At 50.3% G+C, this 21,203-nt stretch overlaps 1 protein-coding gene across 3 annotated transcripts in view; it reads left to right on the top strand.

The window, feature by feature from the left end:
• The window catches only part of NHSL2 (NHS like 2), a 75,201-nt gene that overhangs the window by 12,973 nt on the left and 41,025 nt on the right, over positions 1 to 21,203 (top strand). The gene's annotated exons all lie outside the window — the stretch shown is intronic.

The following is a 21,203-nucleotide window of genomic DNA, read 5'->3' as shown; positions in this document are numbered from 1 at the left end:
GTGCACTTGATATAAAGTGAGCTCCCCAGTCCTGAAGTTTTTGGGCAAAGACTGGCTCCCTCTCTGGGGGAGGTGCCAGAGACCCCAGATCCCAGGGAAACCGGGCCCTGAGGGGAGATGTGCAGCTTCAGTTCCCTGAGAGTCTGCTTGGCTTAGCTCGGGGGCCTGAGGGAAGAGGCCAGCCAGTGTTCATCGGAGGCGCCCTGCTCCGCCGAGTGACTGGGAACAGCTTTGCCATGAGCTCTGAGACGCTGGGCCAAGGGCTTGGTAGGGGCCCACCCTCTGACCTGTGTGCCATTGTACTTGGGGTGCAGCACCAGTCTTTGGTCCCCTCCTGGGGATCAGAGAAGGCTTTGCCCCTTCTGGCAGGAAGGTTGCCATGTGCTTTAAAGCCCTCCCCCACTTTGGCTACATCTTCACCAAGGGGACACTCACCCAGTCATTTCCCAGCCTCCCTCAGGGGCTTTTCCTCACTCCAGCTTCTTGAAGAGGGGAGAGTTTTGGACAGGGCCTCCGGGTCTCATGGGATAGCGTCCTTCGCCTCCCTTTCCCTTCTCCCTTCCTCCCTCTCTGGCTGCTGCCAGTATTGGTGCCCTAGGCTGGTAGCTCCTTCTGGATTTGGAGTCGCCGGTCCTCTGCTGACAGACAGTCCTGGAGGAGGGGAGCAGCAGGGAGCTTTCCTGCTCCCCAGGCCTCCCTTTCCAGTCCCCCTGGGGATTGTGGGAACATTGAGAACCCTAACTGCCAGTGAGACAGCGGTCCAAGAACTACAAAGTGTGCAGCCTGGGCCGGCCCGGCAGGGTGGTGGAGCCCCACGGTGGCCCTTTGAGACAGGGGACGCCACCTTTGCAAGCCAGCAGAGATGCTGGCCTCCCACTACCAGGCTGCTTTCTATACAGTGGCCCATTTGCTCCTGAGCAGCAAGTATTCTTCCCATGGCCATTTTAGAGAAGGAAACCGTCTCTCAGAGCAGCCAGGTGACTTAGCCGAGGTCACACGGCCAAAAAGCAGCCATGCTGGAGGATAGCTTAGCTAAAAACAAAGCCTCCGCCATTCCCCAGCAGACAGGTCAGAACCGCGACCCATTCTCCCTGTGTGGTCCAGCCTCCGGGAGAGCATTTGAACCTGCAGCAGAACAGAATTTCTTGGGAGAAGCAAACTTAGATGAAAGGATAAAGTTGAAGGCGAGGGGAGGGGAAGCTGGGGATCCTTTCCAGTCCCACCCCGTACTTCTTTCTTGGGACAGCGGTCTAGAGAAACCCAGGACTGAGGCCTTCCTCCCCCAGATGCCCCAGAAGCCTGTGGGAACAATCAGAGGCCCTTCCAACTCTCTCCTGAGGGGTCTGTCAGTTTCTGCCTCATCCCGGAGCTCCCTTCAAATTCTCTCCAGCATTTCCTTAGGAACAGCTGGAGTTCTGAGTCTGGCACTGATGCGCTGACAGACTGCTGGATGTCCTTTGTACCAGGCTGCTGGGAAAGGAATATCCAGCTGTTTCCAGCTGCAGTCTTCCCTGCCTGCCCCGGCCTTCTCTGGCATTCAGGATTACCAAAACGAGCAAGGCCTTGGTCAAAATGGCTTCTGCATCAATGTCTCTCCATCTCTCTGTGGGTCTCTGTGGGTCTCTCTCCGTCTCCGCGACTGTCACCAGTCTCAGCTGTTCCTTACTGCTTTCGCCCTGGCGGCAGAAACTCCTGAGATCATGAACCTCTTAGAATCTTTGTCCAGGGACTCAAGTAAGCCAAAGGTAGAAGGCCGTGGGGATGCCGTGGAGAGGTGTAAGCCTGGCCCGCCTCAAGTGGCCAGGATGGTATATGGGGAAGCCAGTGTGATCAAAACCAGAACTAGGCAAAAAAAGATGGGGCTTTGGCCCAGGAGGCGTTGCTGGCAATGAAGATATTCCTTTAGTGGGTAGAAGTGGCAGATCTTAACAGCAGGTTGGCAAAGATGATTATTTAAATTGGGAAACGACCACGCCGTGCCCTTCCCTCTCTCTCTCTCTTCCCTCCCCCAGCCAGATACCAAGGAAGCTCCACCCCAGCCAGGCCCCCACCCAGCTCCCTGCTCCCTCTCTCCCTTGGCAGCTGAATTTGTGTTCCAGGTGCCATTCTGGCCAATTAGGACTCCGTCCCGGTGGCCACACTGTTTTATGTGGCAAAATCTTAGCATCGGCCTTAAGTCAAGATGCCCCTGGAACATTAGCGTTGTCTTAGTAACAGACTCCATATAACATCTACCGATAAGATCTCGAGCTGTTAGGATCCTCAGATCCAAACCCCTCCTCTTCAAAGAAGAAAGGGAATAAAGGCCCAGGCGAGGCAGCTGGTAAATCAAGCTAGGACTTGAACCCGAGCCCTGGACTCCAGCACCCTTTGCCAGCCCCATTTTCCTCCAAGATGCAAAGTCTCGGTGTTGCCGACTGGATAAAGCAGGAACTCCCCTCCTTGGGGCCCTTCCCCCAAAACCTTCTCTTGTGCGTCCCCTCTGGGCGGCCCCTTCCCACCTTTCTCACTTTAGCAGCCATCACTCACACGCACCAATGCTATGGATGGGGTGTCAAACTGGGCCTTCTCACTGCCCTAGCGTCACGGGCAGCTCTACTCTGCTCTCACTTGGATGGTCCCTCATGTGTAAACAGCTCCCCTGCCCCACTTCCCCTCTCCCCTTTCAAGATTCAGCTCAAGTGCCAGCCTCTGCACCAAGTATTTCCTGATCCTCCAGCTGTGAGGAGCTCCCTGTCCCCTCTTATGCCAATTTCTATCAGGTCTACATTGGTATAGGTTGTCTCCCCCTCCCCATATTGTAATCTCGAGGGTGAAAGCTGTTTTCCTTTTGTACCTATATCCCCAACACCAAGAACAGGGTCTAGTATACAGTAGGTGCCTAATAAATACTCGATGAGAAGTTTGTCGATTGCTCTCATCACTGTCTCTTCATCTCTGCCAATTTCTTTATGTTCATCCAGGGATGATCTGTACTTAACAAGCTAGGGGAGAAATGATCCAAAGAAAACCCATTTATTAGTAGGACGATCAAGGCACTGAGGGGCTAGGATTCCTCGCCGTGTCTGATGGGTCTTAAAATCTGATTGCTCAGAGTCAGAAGGCTTGAGTTAGAGTTTGGGTCCTGATTACTAACTAGGTGACCATAAATGAGCCACTTTGTAATCTCAGTGAGCTTCAGTTTCTTCTTCGGTGAAAATGGGAAGATGGTCATAGCTGCCTTGCCCATAGAGCGGCCTGGGAGGGAACTCGGAACACCTCTTTTTAGGGAGGATGAGAGGAGAAAGGGCTGGGCCACAGGACAGTGCTGCAGAATTGGGAGCTGCTCTTTATTTGGCCCATAATCCCTAGTTTCTGAAAGCGTGGCAGTTCTGAGCGTCTGAAGGATGAGATCAAATCTGCTCCCAGCTGCTGTCTACCACTGAGGGGAGAGGGGAGCAGCAGCAAAAGCGGAGACTTTCTGTGCAAAATGGAGTCTCCTACTGGGTCCCCAGCCGGGCCCCGTTGGGCTAATGGAGCTCTCTGCGCTAATTTCCATCAAACGAGAGGCCATGTGGCCGAGCCTAGAGAACAGTTCGGTGGGATTCAGGAGGCTCCGCTCTTCCAAGACATTAACTCTCTGTGGGACTTCAGTTAAGTCTCTTCTCTCGCCCCTCTTCTACCAAACGAAGGGGTTGAACTGGCTGGCCTCTCAGGATGTCCTCTGGAACTACAATTTGGGGCCCCTCTAACCCACCCTTCCTCCCTTTCTCCTTTCTTTCCTTCCTTCCTGCCTTTCTCCCTCTCTCCCTTCCTCCCTTCCTTCCTTCTTCCCTTTCTTTTTTTCTGCCTTCCTTCTTCTTTTCTTCTTTCTTTCCTTCTTTCATTTCTTCTTTCTTCCTTCCTTTTCTTCCTTCATTTCTTTCTTTGTTTCTTCTTCCTTCCTTTTCTTCTTCTTTATTTCCTTCCTTCTTTCTTTATTTCACTCCTTCACTTCTTTTGTCCTTCTTTCTTCTCTTCATTTCTTCTTTCTTCCCTTCCTTCCTTTTCTTTCCTTCTTTTCTTTTCTTTCCTTCCTTCATTTCTTCTTTCTTTCCTTCCTTCATTTCTTCTTCCTTCTTTTCTTCTTTCTTTCTTTTTTCCCTTTACTTCTTCTTTCTTCCCTTCCTTCCTTCCTTTTCTTTCTTTCTTCCTTCTCTTCTTTTCCTTCATTTCTTCTTTCTTCCCTCCCTTCCTTCTTTCTTCTTTCTTTCTTATCTTCCTGAGTTTAAATATGGCCTCAGGTATCAGGTGTCTCTAGGCAAGTAATTTAACCCTGCTTACCTCAGTTTCCTCATCTGTAAAATAAGCTGGAGAAGAAAATGGCAAACCACTCCAGTATCTCTGTCAAGAAAACCCCAGGCGGAATCACAGAGATTTGGTCATGACTAAAAAACAACTGAACAACAACAATTAAATACTTATTCTAGTCAATAACTCTTTCCTCTGTATTCCAGTCCTCCTCTTCCTTTTCAGCTCAGGTGCCATCTTTTCCTTAAAGTCTCTAATTTCCCCCAGCCCAACACAATCTGTCTTGTGGTCTAGAACAAGGCTTCTTAAACTTTTTCCACTCATGGCCTTTTTGCCTAAAATTTTTTTACATGACCCCCGATATATAGATATATAAAATAATAGGAGAATCAAATATTTACTGATAATAAATCATAATTTTGTAGCCCACACATTCAGTTACAAAACCCCCTATGGGATTGTGAACCACTGTTTAAGAAGCTGGGTCTAGAACAGCAGTTTCCTTTTTTTTTTTTTTTTCTTTTTTTTTTTTTTTTATTCATTTTTCCAAATTATCCCCTCCCTCCCTCCACTCCCTCCCCCCGATGACAGGTAATCCCATACATTTTACATGTAGAACAGCAGTTTCCAAACGTTTCTTTTTTTTTCATTTTTTTTTTATGCTAAGGTAATTGAGGTTAAGTGACTTGCCCAGGGTCACACAGCTAGGAAGTGTTAAGTGTCTGAGATCAGATTTGAACTCGGGTCCTCCTGGCTGTTCCCAAACTTTGCCATAGTGATAGGACCTTTCAATTAAAAAAAATCTTTGATAGACTCCTTGTAGTAAAATGCCTATTAACAAATACCATGAAGTTCATTTTAAAAACAAACAAACAACACACTTGAAGCGTGTCAGGGTCCCTTGTAGCACATTTTAGAAAACACTGGTTTAGAGAAATCTTCCCCAGAGAATCCCTGGGAATGTTCATACAGTCTCCTACCAAAGATTTTCAAAGGTGGAGAACTCGCCGCCTCCGGAGCCCTCCCAATTCATTTTTGAATAGCCTTTATTGTTAGGAAATTTTCCTCTACTTTGAGGCAAAATCTGTCTGTGTGACAGTTTCATCTAAGCTTTAGCTCCTGAACTAGACAGTGAACTCTTACTTCTGTGAGCTCATCTTCCACAACACCTAATATGGGGCTGGGCATAGTAGTACTGTTCAATAAATACCTATCGATAGATTGATGTGTGATGGTTCACAACCAGCCTGGAACAACAGAAGACTTCCTTTTTCTTTGGGAATAGATCAGCATTCATTCATTCATTGGCCCATTCATTTGTTCATTCACTCATTCATCCATTGACAGGGAATTTCACTGTTGGAAGGTACTCAAGTGTTTACCACCTAATCTATTAGAAACATGCCCCAATGACATCCCTGACAAGAGGTCATCCAGCTTCCAGTGCTGAAGAACTTGGAATTAGGGCTCTACTTCTCTCTAATTCTGCCTTACAGGGCCGTCCATTTCATAATTGGAACAAGTCCGTGATTCCTCCTTTTCCCAATTATTTTACAATTTGTTTCTATTTAGATTAATGATCCAATTAGAATTTATTGTGGTATGTGAGATGAAGTATGACTCCCAAGCCATTTCTTGCCATCTAACCATCCAGTATTCCTCAAGGTTGGGTTTTTTTTTTTTATGAAATCAAATTATAATTTCATTCTCCTTGTTGCTCGAATGCTGACTTTTTCTATACATTGGTATTGTTTCTGCATTTTCTCTTCTGCTCCATTGATCTCTGTCACTCTTATTTTTCAAGTGCAGGACAGTGTACTTGCATTTATGATGATGATTTGATATTCATTTAGAAAGCTGGCAGTGCTGGTTTCCTTTTTATAATGATTACTATTTTTACTGGTTGACTTTTCCATGCAAATTTGGATTGTATCTTGTTAAATCTTTCGTTATCCTTAGATTAAAATTGGTTTCTCAGTAAATGAATTTGGGAATTGCTGACCTTTTGATTGTATTTGCTTAACTTAACCATGAACCAAGGGAGCCCTCCCATTTACTTAGTTTTGTCTAGTTATCTGTAAACATTATTCTGAGGTAATCTTGGAGGCCTTAAGAGGTTAGTGCCCAAATATTTGTTGGATTCTTTTCATTATAGTAAGAGAATCGATTTTAAATTGAAGAGACCTTAAAGGTCAACTTGTCCAACTCCTATATAGCTGCATTTTATAGTTGAGAAAGGAAGGGCCTACAACTTAAAGTCCATCAGGGTGGAAGTAGCAACTTGGAATTCGAACCCGGCTCCTCTGAACTCTTTCCACTGTGTCACCTGCTTCTCCTAAGTAGTTTCCCTTTATTCTTGAAATGAAAAGGATTTGGGGTATATCTTATGACCTTTCACCATGGGATACCTTTGTTATTTTGGGTTGACCCTTGAGTGGTAAGAGTGGATGGGTCTGGTTTTTTGTAACTGGTTTTAATCGCAATGTTGCTCTGTTCTATTAACATAATTTTCTTTTTAATCATATTAGGGAAGGACACCTCTAAGATTTGCAGGTCTTGTTCTGAGCATAAATGAGTGTTCTCTTTTTGAAAGGCTTTCTTTGCACCCAAAGATAAAATTGTGTCACCTCATTTTTCTCTCATTGATGTGATTTATGATATTGATTATTTTCCCAGAATTCTCCTCTCCTTTCATGTCAGTTAGAATGCCTACTTGTTGTTGTGAAGGGCGATGTGGGGCTTAGTTGCTGGATTCTATTTGCAAAATTGTAGGTGCTATTTAGGTATCTGATATTCGCTAACCGAATCGGTGGTTTCCCTGGCTGAGACTTTAGCTGTTTTGTTATTATTGTTGTTTTGTTTCATTTTCCTGCTCTTGGGCTTTGTGTGCTTTGGGGAGCTGGGCAGGATCTTTCAAAGCTCCATAAGATTCACTCATGCAACAAACTTCCTTTGCTCGACAACTCTCGGATGGCCTTATCTGCTTTTGCCTCCTGAGATCTGGCCTGTAGCTCATCCCCTTTCCGTTTTCTTGGGTATTTGATCCTTTTGGAGATAGTCACCTGTTCCTATGAGCGTTCAATTTCTCAGCATGGAGTTGTGCATGCTCATCTTGGGTCGCCTTTAGGATTTCTGAGGCCCTTGTGAGCTCCCTTTTCTAATTTCCCACCCTAATGACTGAGGATCCCTTGCTTCTGTTTTAAGTCAGATGTTGCTGATAAACTTTTGAAAAGAACCCACCTAGCCCTTGAATTTATAATTTCTCACTGAGTGGTTTTCAGGACAATTGAAAAGCACAAAGGATCATGGTCCGTCTTTCTTTCTTTCTTTCTTTCTTTCTTTCTTTCTTTCTTTCTTTCTTTCTTTCTTTCTTTCTTTCTTTCTTTCTTTCTTTCTTTCTTTCTTTCTTTCTTTCTTTCTTTCTTTCTTTCTTTCTTTCTTTCTTTCTTTCTTTCTTTCTTTCTTTCTTTTTTTTTTTTTTAAGTTAGTTCAAGGCAAGAGCTGTTTTGTATTGTAAGCAGAGCAATCTGACCAGAGGCCAGAGATCCTACAGGGGAGACATGGAAAGGAGATGTGAAAGGCAGACCAGGCTAACTCACGGAGAACTTGGGATACTGCGCTAGGGACTTTGGGACTTATCCCGGAGCCAATGAGCAGTCTCTGAGGCTCCTGAGCAGAAATGTGACATAGTCAGAGATTTGATTTTAGGAAAGTTCCTCTGAAGTTGAGAGGCCACAGGGGAGAGGGGCAGGCAGGGGATTCTGGGCTCAAGTTCAAACTCTGGAACATATTTGTTCTGTGACCTTGGCCATGTCCCTTAGCCTTTCGATGACTGCACGCAGCTCAGAGTCTAAATCTTAGGGTACAGATAAGTTGCCCCATCTGGCAGCAGCAGAGGTAGTTTCTACAGCAGGAGGTCCAATGAAATAATTTGTATGGCAACAACAACGACAAACTAGGGTCCATTACTATTTGGCATGAATACAAAGAGCTATAACTAAGAGGTGAGTGTGACGTGGTAGAAAGAACATGAGCTGTGGGATGGCATGATGGGACTGGAGATTAGAGCTGGAAGGGGCTTTAGAGATTATTCTACAGAAGGGGAAACTGAGGCCTAGAGAGTTAAAGCCAATTACCCAGGGTCAGAGAGGGAGTGAGGAGAGAGGACAGGCTTAAACTCCGGCCTCTCGGTGCCTCTTGCGATCCCAGCTTCTTTGTCTGTTTGGTGGAGCTTGTGATGCTTGTTCTCAAACCGGCTCCCTGCCAGGGGTGTTAGGAGGAAGGCACTTGGTGAACCTTCAGGCCCTAGGCAAACTCGAGCCCTTCTTGTAACCGAGGCCTGCACTAAGGAAAGAGGGGGGGAAGTGGGCAGCATGCCCTGCTCTGGGCAGGAAGCTTGCAATGAAATCATCTGAGCAGGACGGCCAAAAACTGTGTGAAGTTGAGGTCCTGGCACTGAGTTTATCCAGTCCCCAGCCTGGGTCCCGTCCAGCCCTGGACCCCGGGCAGCATCATCCACCCTAGCTGTCCACATCCTGGCCCCAACTCCGAGCCTTCTCCATTTGTGGCAGCACCTGGGTATGTTTATTTTTGCCTGTGGCCTCAAGGAGTGGGGCCTGCTGCGCCTCCTGCTCCTGTGGCCAGGCCCAGCTGGGCCCTGTTCTGGTGAAACCTTGAGAGGCCCATGGGCAACCCCATTATTTCCTCACATTCCTGGGCATAGGGCCCAATATGGTGGCCAGGAGGCCAAACACTTAACAAATATTTACGAAAACCTCACAATAGAGTCAGGCTTTTATGAGCCTTCTTTTCCCCTTGGGCAGATGGAAGTTTGGGGGGGGGGGTCAACATGAGGAGCCACAGGCTCAGAGAGCTTTGTGAGTGAATCCTGATCCGAAATGAATAAAGCTCAAAAGAAGTTCCTGTTCAAGCCAGCCTCCTCTGCTGTGGACTTCAACCAGACTCCTCCCTTCCCCCCTTTCCTCCTTTCTCCCATCCCTTGGACCCAGCGCTCCCTTACAACTGTCAACCTTGGCTGGCACTTTCTGGGGCCATCCCGCAGATACATCTTGCCATCTCACTCATCATCCTCATCCATCTCACCCCCTATTAGGATCTAAGCCCCTGGAGGATAGCAACAACCAAACTTTTTTCTTTCCCATAACCAGTAGATGCCTAATAATTGTTTCTAGTAGGTTTTTCCCCCTGAGGCAATTGAGGTTAAGTGACTTGCCCAGGGTCACACAGCCAGGAAGTGTTAAGTGTCGGAGGCCAAATTTGAACTCAGGTCCTCCTGCCTCCAGGGCTGGTCCTAATAATTGTTTGCCAGGAATGATGTTTCCTTGTCATCAGTAGGCTGTTTGTACCTAGTAGGGTGGGCAGAGGGGCCCTTTAAGGCCTGGGCGACCTCTCACTGGAGCCTACTTCAGGACCTGCCCCTGTGAAGCGTTTCTGGGACTGAACTGGCACATTCCGTGGGCGATGGTGTGCCTGGAGAGCTGTGTATCTGGCAGGTGACTGGCCCATTTCTTTTTCTGGCCATCCTTAAGGTTTTAAGATCTAGAGCCAGAAGGGTCCGTTGCTCCTCATCTAGTCCAAGCTGTTCGTTTTACAGATGGACAAACTGAGGTCCAGAGAGAGAAAGTGGCTTATCCCAGCCCCCACAGCTAATAAGTAACAGAGCCAAGATTCGAATCAGGTCCTGTGGCCCCAGTGTCTTTTTCTGCCGGTTCTCAATGGGGCTGTGCATCTGTCTTTCCATTGCCCTTGGGACCCCCAAGAATCGGGAGTCTTCTGAAGTCTCGGTCTTCCTCATTCACAGCCATCTCCCAACCCTGAAGGTCAAGTTTTTGGTTCTTCGAGGAACCGAGCAGATTGCATGTGGTGTCCCCTGTACTTGGTGGAAGAGTTCTGGTAAGGAAGGACCCGTGTATACAGACGTCCGGTTCCCCTTGAAGTGCCCATCATGCTTCTTTTCAGTTTCTCAGGCTGCTGGAACCCCCTGATTTTTATGAAGTTACCTCTCCAAACAACCAGTGAGCCTGCTTTTGTGCACTTGTCATTGTGGGTAATTCTGGGAAGGGGACTGATCACTGAGAAGAGGAGATCATAGTTCAAAGGTTACTTACCTCCAGAGGTGTACATTTCAGACACTGGCAACTTTTTGATGGGGAATCTCTTTGTGCTTTTTGGCTCGGCTAGGTAATGCAGTAACTAAGCTCGGAGCCCCACCCATCAGTCCGCCGGGATCCTGGGAAAAAGGGTCAGTTTCCAGGCCAAATCCAAGGTTATCCTCATTCCAAAGGCATGTTAGATGAGTGTGTTTGGCAGAAAGAGCCACCCCCTCCCTCTCTGCATGAGAACATCGAATTCGATCCAGTTCACTTCACCAGACTTATATTAGGCCCCTGCCATGTGCCAGGGAGACGAAGATTAAAAAAAAACCCAACTTGGGTCCTACCCTCAGAGACTAGGGAGGCCCCAGAAATGCCCTGGGAAACTGGACCATGCCAAGAGATCCAGTGGGTTGGAATTAGATTACATGAGGGGGAGTTCCCTAATTTTCCTGATCAGGCTGAGGGAGTTGGCCCACACCTTGCTCCCCATTGTTGCCTCCAGGCTTTCTCTCCACCCCCATCACCCAGTAACCTTTCCTCCATTGAGTCCCGTGTTCTTCAGCTCTTCCACCTAATCCAAGTCCCTGTTGATATTTGCAGATGTCCAGGTCACCTCCCTTTCTTCCTTAGTGAGTGCTATGTGACTCTCAGATTTTCTGTTCTGCCCTCGTACTAGAAGACTTACCTACTGACTACCCTAACCACTGATCCCCTCAGCCTCCTCGTCTCCCACAAACTTCTTCATCCACAAAGATGGCCGCCCCCTAGATCTTGCCATCGGCCACAAACGTGCCATCTCTATGCTCTACGCTTAACGGACCGTCATCTAATGACTTTCTACTTCGCCCTCTGCCTTCTCTTATCAAACCGTACTCTATCTCTATACCTAGACCTCTGACCCCTTGACTGCTCAGACCACTCTCCCTTCCCTTCCTCATCTCGATCCCTTGGTGAAGTAGTTCAACCGTGTGCCCTCTTCCTCTCTTGACTCCTGGGCCCCCTCATCACATCAGCGATCACGCCCTGCCAAACCCCAGTTTGGGCTCGTTCCCACGATCTACTGCCTTCATGAAGGTGGAAAAGATCATGCAATTTGTCCCGAGTACAAATTTACGCAACTTCCACTGGACTGTAGCTGCTGCGAGGCAATTCTCACTCTCCTGCTCTCCGTGGTAGTTCTCCCAAACCTTCTCACCTCTCCTCAAATATCTCCTGACTCCACCTCCCCCCACCTTTTCAGATGAGAATCTTGCCTCATATTTTCCAGAAAAAACAAATGGAGACCATTCACCATGAGCTCCCCTTTCTTCCCTCTTCCTCTTCTCTTAGCACTTGGGGGGCCTCCTACTACCAACTTCTTCAGCCCTGTCTCACAAGACGAAGTGGCTTTATTCCTTCCCAAGGCTAAGCTCTCTGCTTGCATAAGTGGTCCCATTCCCTCCTGCCTCCTCCACCAGGTTACCTCCTCTTTCATCCTCCCTCTGTCACCTACCTGCAATTTCTCCCCGGCTCCCTGTTCCTTCTCTCCCACCTATAAATGGGCCCACCTCTCCTTATCCTGGGAAAAACGCTCACCTGATCCTTCCAGTCCCACTGACTGTATGCTAGATCTCTTTTGCCCTTTGTGAGTAAACTCCTCGAAAAGACTGTGTGTAAAAGGTGCCTCCACTTCTCTCTCTCTCTCTTCTCAACCCCTTCTGATCTGGCTTCTGAGCCATCGTTGCCCAGAACCTGCTTTTTCCGGTTACCAGCATTCTGTTAGTCGCCAAATTGGGAGGCCTGAAAGGTAACGAGAGAGCAGAACAGGGCCGAACATTTGGGCTTTGTGGGTCAATCCCCAGGGCTAACTTCATAATTCCCAGCTTGCACACGTAGGGCCCATCGGCCCGGAGGTGTGCCCGGGTTCTGGAAGGCCGTGCCAGTAGAGCGGGAGCTGCCAGCCCTGCTGGGATGGTCAAGCTTGGAACACAGGCTGTGTGCCCATTTCCCAAGGACCAGTGGGGCAGAGGCAGAGAGGTTCGGGCCCAGCTCAGACCCATGGGACGGATGCATGTGCCTAGGGGCGAATTTGTTCGCCACAGCAACAGCCATGGGCCCCTTACTAAGGTTTGAGGGGCTTGTGATATGCATCACTGGAGGAGGGATCCACACCATGAAGAGCAAAGACATGGGAAGTAGAGGCCCAGGGAGGATGGCCACTGATTATTGCTGCCCCCTTCCTTTCCCTCTTGGGACCCCGCCTGCCAGGCTAGTCATTCTGGGTGTCAGAGAAGGCTGGAGTTAGATGGGACCTCAGTGGTCCTCGGCGTGCGGCCCATGGACAACTTCTCCTTGGACTAGTCTAGAAGAAGAGAAAGGCTTTGGGATCCTAAGCCTTCCCATAGCAACAAGCCGCTGCCCCGGTATCTCCCCACAGGCCCCTTTCCTGTCTCAGACCCCTCACCAAGTCCATCTTCTCTCTTGGCTCTGTCCCTTCTTCCAGGTCTGCGGGGCAGGGGGCGGGGTTGTGGTTGGGCCCTGGCTTTCTCCTGAGCTGCTGGGCCAGGCTGTGCTGAAGCAGGGCTAATGCCAAGTTGTTTTTGGAACTCGGGCCTTATCACAAATTCCTCTTGCCAGTTACCGGGCCTCGATTAGGTGACATCATGGGAACAGCAGGACCTTATCAGGGCAGCCTTGCTGGGAACAGATGGGGGGGTGGGTACCGAGGGGCATCAGCACTGGGGGGGCGGGAACATCCCGCTGAGCTGCCTCTGTTGCATTGGGAGGCGTGAGGATTTGGGACACGTGTCCTGCGGCATCCATCCGCCTGGCACCCTCAGGTAAAGGCTGAGCCGGGGCGGCACGGACCTTGTTCTCCGAGGACACGAGCCCAGCCTACTTTGCACTGGCTCTCCCTGTTCCCTTCTGGTCATGATCAAGTGCGTTGCAAATAAGATAGCGCCCATCCTATTTGAGCAGGAAAAACCCAGACCCCGGCTGTCAAAGTGAGTCAGTAAGCATCCATTAAGTGCTACGTGCCAGTCAAATACAAAGAGAAAGGACGGGCCCTGCCCCAACTCCAGCAGCTTATGTTCTAATAAGGGAAGATCCTCCTAAAAGGAAGCCAAAAGGGGAAGTAGGTGGAGACATGAAGGTACCACGCCTGGAGGTATTGGAAAGCCAGGCCAGAAGCGGGAAGGCAGTTTGGAGGACAATGGAGATCTGCTAGGGCTGAGTGCCCTCCCTGTTGGAGGGCAGAGGGGACTTCCAAGGTGATAGGAGAAGATGCCAGGATGTATAGGTCAAAGTCCTGGGGAGGGTTTGCAGTGGGGTCCGCGTGGGGGCCTGGTGGGGCCACAGGGACAAGCGGAGGGCCTCTCTGCCCACACGCAGAGGCCCAGGTCTTGTTTGTTAGAAAGCGTTCCATCTGACCTCCTGTCCGGGCTGTTATTATGAATCAGTAGTTGACATCGCTGTCCCCATTTGTAGAGCGGCTAAAGGCTTATGGAAGCCTTTCCTCAGAGCACGAGGCCAAAGAAGAAGCACCGGGGTGGGATTTGCAGGCTGGGAGCTCAACTGTTTTTGCCTCAGTTTTCTCTCAAGGAAAATGAATGAAGCAGACTTGATGCTCTATGCTGGTGCTTCCAAATAAACATCCAATTCCGTGACTCCTCTGAGGCCTCTAGGGACCACGTGCATTGTTCTTATACCTCTTTATGGATGAGGAGAATCCGGTGTGTGCCTAGGGAGTGCCTCTGCCCGATGCTGTGCCACGATGCTCTGTGTGATGGCCAAGCGTGGCCCTTGAAAATGAGAGGACATTTCCTGGTCTCCCTCCTTTGTACAGGAGAGACCCCACATGTGGCAGATGACCTTAACCTTCCTTTCCCGCTGTGCTGGTTGTTGTGCTCTTTCTCTGTTAGAAAGGGCGGTTTTCTGGGGGAGATGGAGATGGAGAGATGGATTCTGAAATAAAGATGACACAAGCCATCCTGAGGTGTTGATAGCTGTTTTCAGTGAGCCAAAAATACTTTTTTGGTGAATTGAAATTTTTTTTTAAGTCACACAGATATTTGTCAGAGTCACTCTGAACTTTCCTCACTGACTCAGTTTCCTCATCTGCAAAATGGGGAGAATAATCGTTGTGCTAGCTAACATCATAAGCATGGTGGGGTTCGCATGAGCCATTGTCTATGAAAGCGCTTTTTCCCTGCAAGGGGATACCCTTATGAACAATTGGAAGGAGCCGTGAGGGGCCGCAGGCCAGATTTTATCAGGGACTAGGCCAGGTGTGTGTGTGGGGGGGACCAAAACCTCAAGGTGGTGAATGGCCATCACGTGGGACACTGAGAACACTGACCGAGCTTCACTTGAGAGCCGTGGAGCCAGCAGGAAGGCCCTGGATTGGGAAGCTGAAGACTAGGCCCCTCCATGGGGAAAACCAGGGGACGGGAGCCGTCTTCTCTTGGGTCCTTTGCAGCTCGGAGCTGTAACTCGGTGCCTCGGACCCCTGGCTGCAGAAGCCAGGAAAGTCGCCTACAGATGAACTAGCTGTCATTTTGTGTGACGATGCCTGCCACTGCTGCTCTAGCTTCCCGTGAGCTTGGGGAATCGACGCTGCCCTTCAGCCTGACTGAACAGAGGCTCTATCTGTCATGGCTTCCTCTGCGGGAGCATATGCCTCGAGGCGGCGTTCTGGACTGTGCCTTTACTGAGCATACTAATTGAATCCTACCCCAGCAGAGACTGCACAGCCTAGAATTTCAGGACCGTGAGGAACCTTCAGAGGCAGAGGGGAAGAGCTGGAAGGGCCCTTCCAATGTGGAGCTTAGAATGTCAGAGCCGGGACACTCCTTAGAACTCGGTAAGGCAGAGATTCAGGCAGGATTCAGGCCTTCCTCACTTCTTTTGGCTGCTGTCTCTGGGGGCAGCAGTCTGCCAAAGAAGCCTCCGAATCCTTTCTCGGATTGGGGGCCTCAAATGCATACAATAAAATAGAGGACTCCAAAGGAAACCAAATCCATGGAAATAAAGATGGGGGGTTTCCTTTGGTTTTTCCATCCCCGTTCATAAACCCCCTGGGTATCCATGCCAAAATCCTTTTGGTGCCCGGGTGAAGAATTCCTGATCTAGAGCTTTAGAACGTGGGACGGTCCATCCTAGATCATCAAGCCCACCAGGCCTACCCCCCTGTTTTAGAGCTGCTGAAGGGAGGCTGCCTCGTGTGGGAGGGCTGAGCCAAGGATGCTTTGTTCCATCTTTCTAATGAGCAAACTTCTCATTAAAAGGTTAGTCTTTCCTTTTAAAGGTTAAGTAGGCCGCCTCTGACAAAGCATCAGAGAAAATGCTGCAAATGCGGCCTTAAAGATGGGAGAGTTTCCTTCTGATGATGGATTGAATTTGTCCCTAAGCTGGTGCTTCCTCAGACTCCCCCAAAATCAGGCAGGACCCACTTGAGCAGGGAATGGGACGGGCGGCCCCCAGGGGCCCACACTGGGGCCAGGAAAGGCTCTGGTTCCAAGGGACCAGCTCCTTTGGAGGCCACAGACTCCATGCCTGGAAATTCATCACTCTGACCCTTTTAGAGACCAACACGCCGCCGTCTTGAAGAAGAGGGCCTTCCTTTAACCGCTCTCTGCTAAGGAACAAATCCTCTGCCTTCGGAAGTGTTAATGACTGAGGAAGAGGAAAAGGAGCCAGAAGACAAGGGGCAGACCGGCCGGGAACCTTCCTTACACAAATGTCCACAAGGACCTGCACCATTTCATCCAAGTCCTTGAGGGATGGCCGCTCCCAGCAGATCATGTTGTCTCTGACTGAGCACCTCAGCCCCACAGAGGTTGCCTGAAGCCCCGAGAAGTCAAGAGGCAAGATTTGAAACCACTTCCTCGTGGAGCGCAGTAACCGCCCTTCTGCTGATCCCGCTACTGCTTGTGTATGTCTAGAACCGGTCCCTTTTCTCATCTGAGTTCCACAAAAGCTCCATGAGAAGGTAAGCATGCCAAAGGTGATGATCCCTATTTTGCCTGGTGGGGAAACTGAGGCCCTCGGAGGCCTTGACTCACAGCTCTCTGCCACTTGGAGTCCGTGTAGCCTCCTGTTGGCTTACTGTTAGTGCTCTGATACCATGAAGGGGACAAGGGACATGGCCCCTGGAGGTGGGGCTGGAGCCAGACTCAGGGGTCCAGGCCTGGATGGCCCCATTTTCTCTCCCGGTCCTTAATGTCCTTGGGCAAATGAGCCCTGCTGAGCATGCAGCCAGAGAGGACTCCAAGCTCAAGGATGGCTTTCTGCCCTGTCGGTTCTCAGTGTGCTGGATCCTCGCCCTTTCTTGAAGCCATTTGCTGCTTGATGATCGAACAAGACCTCTTGGGCTTTCTTCTTCTCCCATACTCCCACAGAGCCCATGGCTAACAAGTCATGGATTGCACCACCTTTCCAGAAAAAGGGGAGCCGCTCCCTTTACTGGCCAGAACCAACTAATTCTCGTTGTCAGCGGTGGCAGGAGTGGCTGCGAGGGCGTTACTAGCTAGATGGGACCTCTGCTAGAGGGCCTGGGGTCCCTCCTGGCTCAGCACCTTGTGGCACCGAACTTTTGCTGATCGCTGCCTGCAGAAGCCGCTTAGGTTGGAGAGTTACTTTCCAGCCGTTTACGTTTGGGCCTCTTGGCAATGATGGGAAGCTCCATTTGAGGGAGAGCTCAAAAGAAGAGTTTGGCCCAGCTCTCTAAGGGCCCTTTCAGCCCTGGCTTTATGGGGGCCTCCCGGAGGCAGGCAAAGGAGGCCTTGATGGGAGGACGGGGTGCCAAATGTGGGCAAGGTTCTCTGGGCACCCCTCGACGCCCTTTGAGAGCAGTCCGTCCCTTTGTCCTCGGCACTTCTGCTCTGGGCCCGGGCCACCACTTCCCTTTTTAGAGTCAAGGTGGTGTGGCAACAGCTGAGATCTGAGGAAAGCCCTGGGCCCCGGGGCCTCCAGGAGGGCGTGGTGGGAGGAACTGGCAGCCCAGCCCAGCCTCTCACTTAGCAGGGAGATCTGGTCTTGTGGTCACAGTGACTTCTCCCAACCAGGCAGAGGAGGACGGAACGCTCCTTAGCCCAGAAGCAGCCGGAGAGGGACCATAATGGTGAGCACGGGCCCAACTGGGCGAGGGGATTGTGTGTTGGAGCCCTGGCAGCGGCAACGGGTGAAAGAACAAGGGATGGGCTGGGCCGCCCTGGTTGGTAGTGAGTTCTCCATCACTTCTTCGAGCAGGTGAATGAGTACTTGCTGAGAATGTTGTAGACAAGGGGTCCCCCACTCAGGTTCTAATTGGACTGTGTGGCTTATAAGGTCCCTGGAGACTCCGTGACCATTGGGGACGAGCCCCCGGCTAGATGGCGATGGGGCAGAGGTGGCTTATCTGTTCCTTGCTCTGATGAGCCAGCTGAATTTAGACGGTGCAGCCCCTGAGCTCACTTAGCCAGGGAAATTCTGGGGACTAAGACACACGGAGAGGAAATCCAGGCAAGCCAGGGAGTCCTGGTTCTGCTAGTCCCTAGCAGACCTTTCATAAATCCCCCCTCCCTCCTGCCTCTCTGGGCCCTGTTTCCTCACCTGTAAAATGGGGACATTATCCTTGTGGGGACAGGAGCTGTCCCTTGGGGAAGATCTAGTGAGATGCACGTCAGGGGCCCTGGGCTTTTGGCGGGGCCCGAGAAGCCTCGTCTTTGGCCTTGGTTTGAGGATTGGCTTGGGATTTCCATCCCAAGCCCTGGGGCACTGGCCCTGCCAAGCGAAACCCAGACAAGCTGGCTGAGTTGGAACTAGGGTGGCCACATCTGGGCTGAGGGGCTGGGCCAGGGTGCAGCAGAAGGGAGGGGTGGCCCAGGAGGAGGAGTAAGAGGCTGGTTGGATGACTGAGAAGGTGGGAACAGGCAAGAGGGAGGGCTCCCCGCTGGGTTTCTTGAAGAAGGAATCCCCATTCAGGGCTGGGTTGGCCTGGAAGGTGCCGGAGATTCCTGAAGCTCTGAGACTCTCAGATCCCGTTTTAAAACCGAGGGAAGGGCGTGCCACGGGCAGTGACAGGAGAAAGGGAGTGGGCCCAGGGAAAGGAATCCTGGGAAAGATGAAGATTCAAAGGCAAAGCCTGGGCAGTGTCAAAAGGAAGTGGGAGGTAAAAACCGCTGGTGTTTGCTGCAGGGTCAGGGGAAGGTGAGGCGGGATGGAGCGTGAGAGTCCCACTTCCTAGTCTGTCCTCTCCCAGCCACAAGAAGGAAGCGGCCCAGCTGTCAGGGCTGTCCCAGTGAAGCCTCAAACCCATTACTCAGTAGGCCCGTTCAGGCCAGCTCTGTGCAGTGCCCTCCACAGCACCCTCAGCAGCGCCTTCAGTAGTGCCCTCAATAGTATCCTCAGCAGTGGTCAAATATGATTGACATTCGGGCTCTGAGTACCTGTGAGCTGGGTGGGTCATACCATTCAATGGGGAGAGCCCCGTACTTGGAACTCAGTGAGGACGGCTTGATGCCAGCCTGGAGAAAGCTTCTGGTCTTGCCCAGGTTTTAAGCATCATTTTCCCCCCCAGGCTGGGGTGAAGTGACTTGCCCAGGGTCACACAGCTAGAAAGTGTTAAGTGTCTGAGACCAGATTTGAACTCGGGTCCTCCTGAATTCAATGTGCTCTATCCACTGCGCCCCCTAGCTGCCCCTTAAGCACCATTTTTATCAGTGACTTCAATGAAGGTACAAGGAGAATACAGATCAGATCAGCAGGGAGCATCAAACCAAAGCAGCTAAAACATTGGATGATAGACTTAGAACCCAAAACAGACAAAAGCGTGAGTCAGGGCTCCTAAGAGAACATTGAAGGGCCCTTCCTCAGCACCTCCCATTGAATGCTGGGGTTTGGAGGGGCCCTGAGACTCACTCCCGTTCCTCTTTCTGCCGCTTAGCTCTGTCTATGGCGGCTAGACCCCTGGATGGCCGGTTATGCCTTCTGCATCACAGTGGAGAGGGATGTGGCCCCACCATAATTGGGGAAATCTGCGTAAAATTAGTTGGCCCTCCCTTCATACTGGAGAACAAATTTGGGCATTTCTTTTGGGGTGCTTACAGTAGCTTATTGCAATCTCTGCGATGAGTATTTGGGCACACGGGCTCTGGATCATTGACGGCCCCGACCGTAGCGTCCACAAAACTCCCCCTGCCCCGCTTCCTGTTTAATTCTTACGCTGACCCGAAATCTAGTGGAAGTATGAGGGGGGAAATGGCTATGCTGAAGGGCAGACTGTTTTCAAATATGATCCTGGAGGATCCAGGGCTTGGATCTCCCAAAGCAATGGAAGGACCCTGGGTATTGGTACCCGCTCTCCCTCACGCCAGAATTCTCTCTCCTCCCCTCTGCCTTCTTGTTCCTCTGGTTTCCTTCAAGGCTCAGCTAAATTGTCACTTCTGGAGGAAGCTTTTCTTCATCTTCCCCAGAGCTAAGGGTAATTTCTCCAATTCAGCCTGTATGTATCTTGTTGGTATCTAATTGTTTGCATGTTGTCTCCCCTGTTACACAATGCATTTCTTGAGAGCACAGACTGTATTTTGCCTGTCTTTGTGTCCCTAGCACTTTGCACAGTACGTAGCACCTAATAAGAAATCCTTATTGACATATTGCTCTCGATGAAGGCTTCTAGCCCAGGGAGAAGGTGAATTGAGAGCACATGGGGGAGCCATCCTCCCACGGGGACTCTTGCCCTAATGGGAAGAAACATCAGGCACAGTAGACAAAGGAGAAGAATCTAGTTTGGTTTTTTTGGGGGGGGGAGGAATTAAAGATGGGAAAAAAAGGAAATGGGTAGAGCAAGGTCCTTGATGACATAGGTAGGAGATGATGGGATCAATGGCTTAGCTTTGGCAAAGGAGAGGTACAATTTTTCACCCAAGGCAGCCAGTGGGATAATGGATACAACACTGGGGCTGGAGTCAGGAAGACCTGAGTTCAAATCCTGCCTCAGATGCTTACTCTGGGCAAATCACCTCAGTTTCTCAGCAACAGGTTGTGAAGATCAAATGAGATATTTGTTAAAGTGCTTAGCACTGGGCCTATCACATAGTAGGTGCTTATTCCCTTCCCTCTCTTCCTCTAAGCATGGAAGGAAGGCAGGTAAAGAGGCTTGGAAAGAGGAGGGAAGCTAAATCTGGAAGTATCTGCCATCCCAATTCCATTCTCTGATTTCCCAACTAGCCTTTGCAAGGCTGCCAGGGATCAGGCAGAGAAGCTCTCTCTTTTGGCCCTTCTTCTCTGCCTTTCCCGGCCTTTGTCTTTCTCACTGTCATTGTTTCGAGGAGCTCAAAAGAAGGAAAAAATTAGAAAAACCAGATTATATCATGAGTTCCAATCTGACCATGTATGTTGCCTCCATGGTCCCTCGGCTCATTTCCAAAAGCCATGAGGTTTTGCTTCCCTGGGACCAAGAGGATCAAGAATCATTTTGAGCACCTATTGTGTGCTAGGCCCAGGGGATAGGAAGGGACAAGTGCCCCAAGGTTTGTCCTCTGGGAGCTGACCCTGTTTTGGAGAGAACTCCTGGAGGGCTCTCCTGATTCCCATTGCCCTTCCTTGGCGCCCCCTTCCCAGAAGGTCAGGTCCCAACCTCCTTAGGGTGGGCACAGAAGCCTTAGCCTGGAGGAAATCAAGCCCTTCTTCTTCATATTCCTCAGCCAAGGCGTCCACCCTGGCGCCTCCCACGGTCTCGGGGCCAGCCTCCAGGCTGTGCCAGGGACTCCTGCCCTTTGTTGTGCCGTTGCCAAAGCAAAGTCCTCACCACACTTAACCACTGAAACTAGGGTGGGAGGAGAGAGGAAATGTCCCCTC

The sequence above is a fragment of the Sminthopsis crassicaudata genome, chromosome X (assembly GCF_048593235.1).
Source record: "Sminthopsis crassicaudata isolate SCR6 chromosome X, ASM4859323v1, whole genome shotgun sequence".
Taxonomy (NCBI): Eukaryota; Metazoa; Chordata; class Mammalia; order Dasyuromorphia; family Dasyuridae; genus Sminthopsis; species Sminthopsis crassicaudata.
The sequence above is the reverse complement of the archived record's forward strand: the minus strand, read 5'-3'. Positions and strand labels throughout refer to the sequence as shown.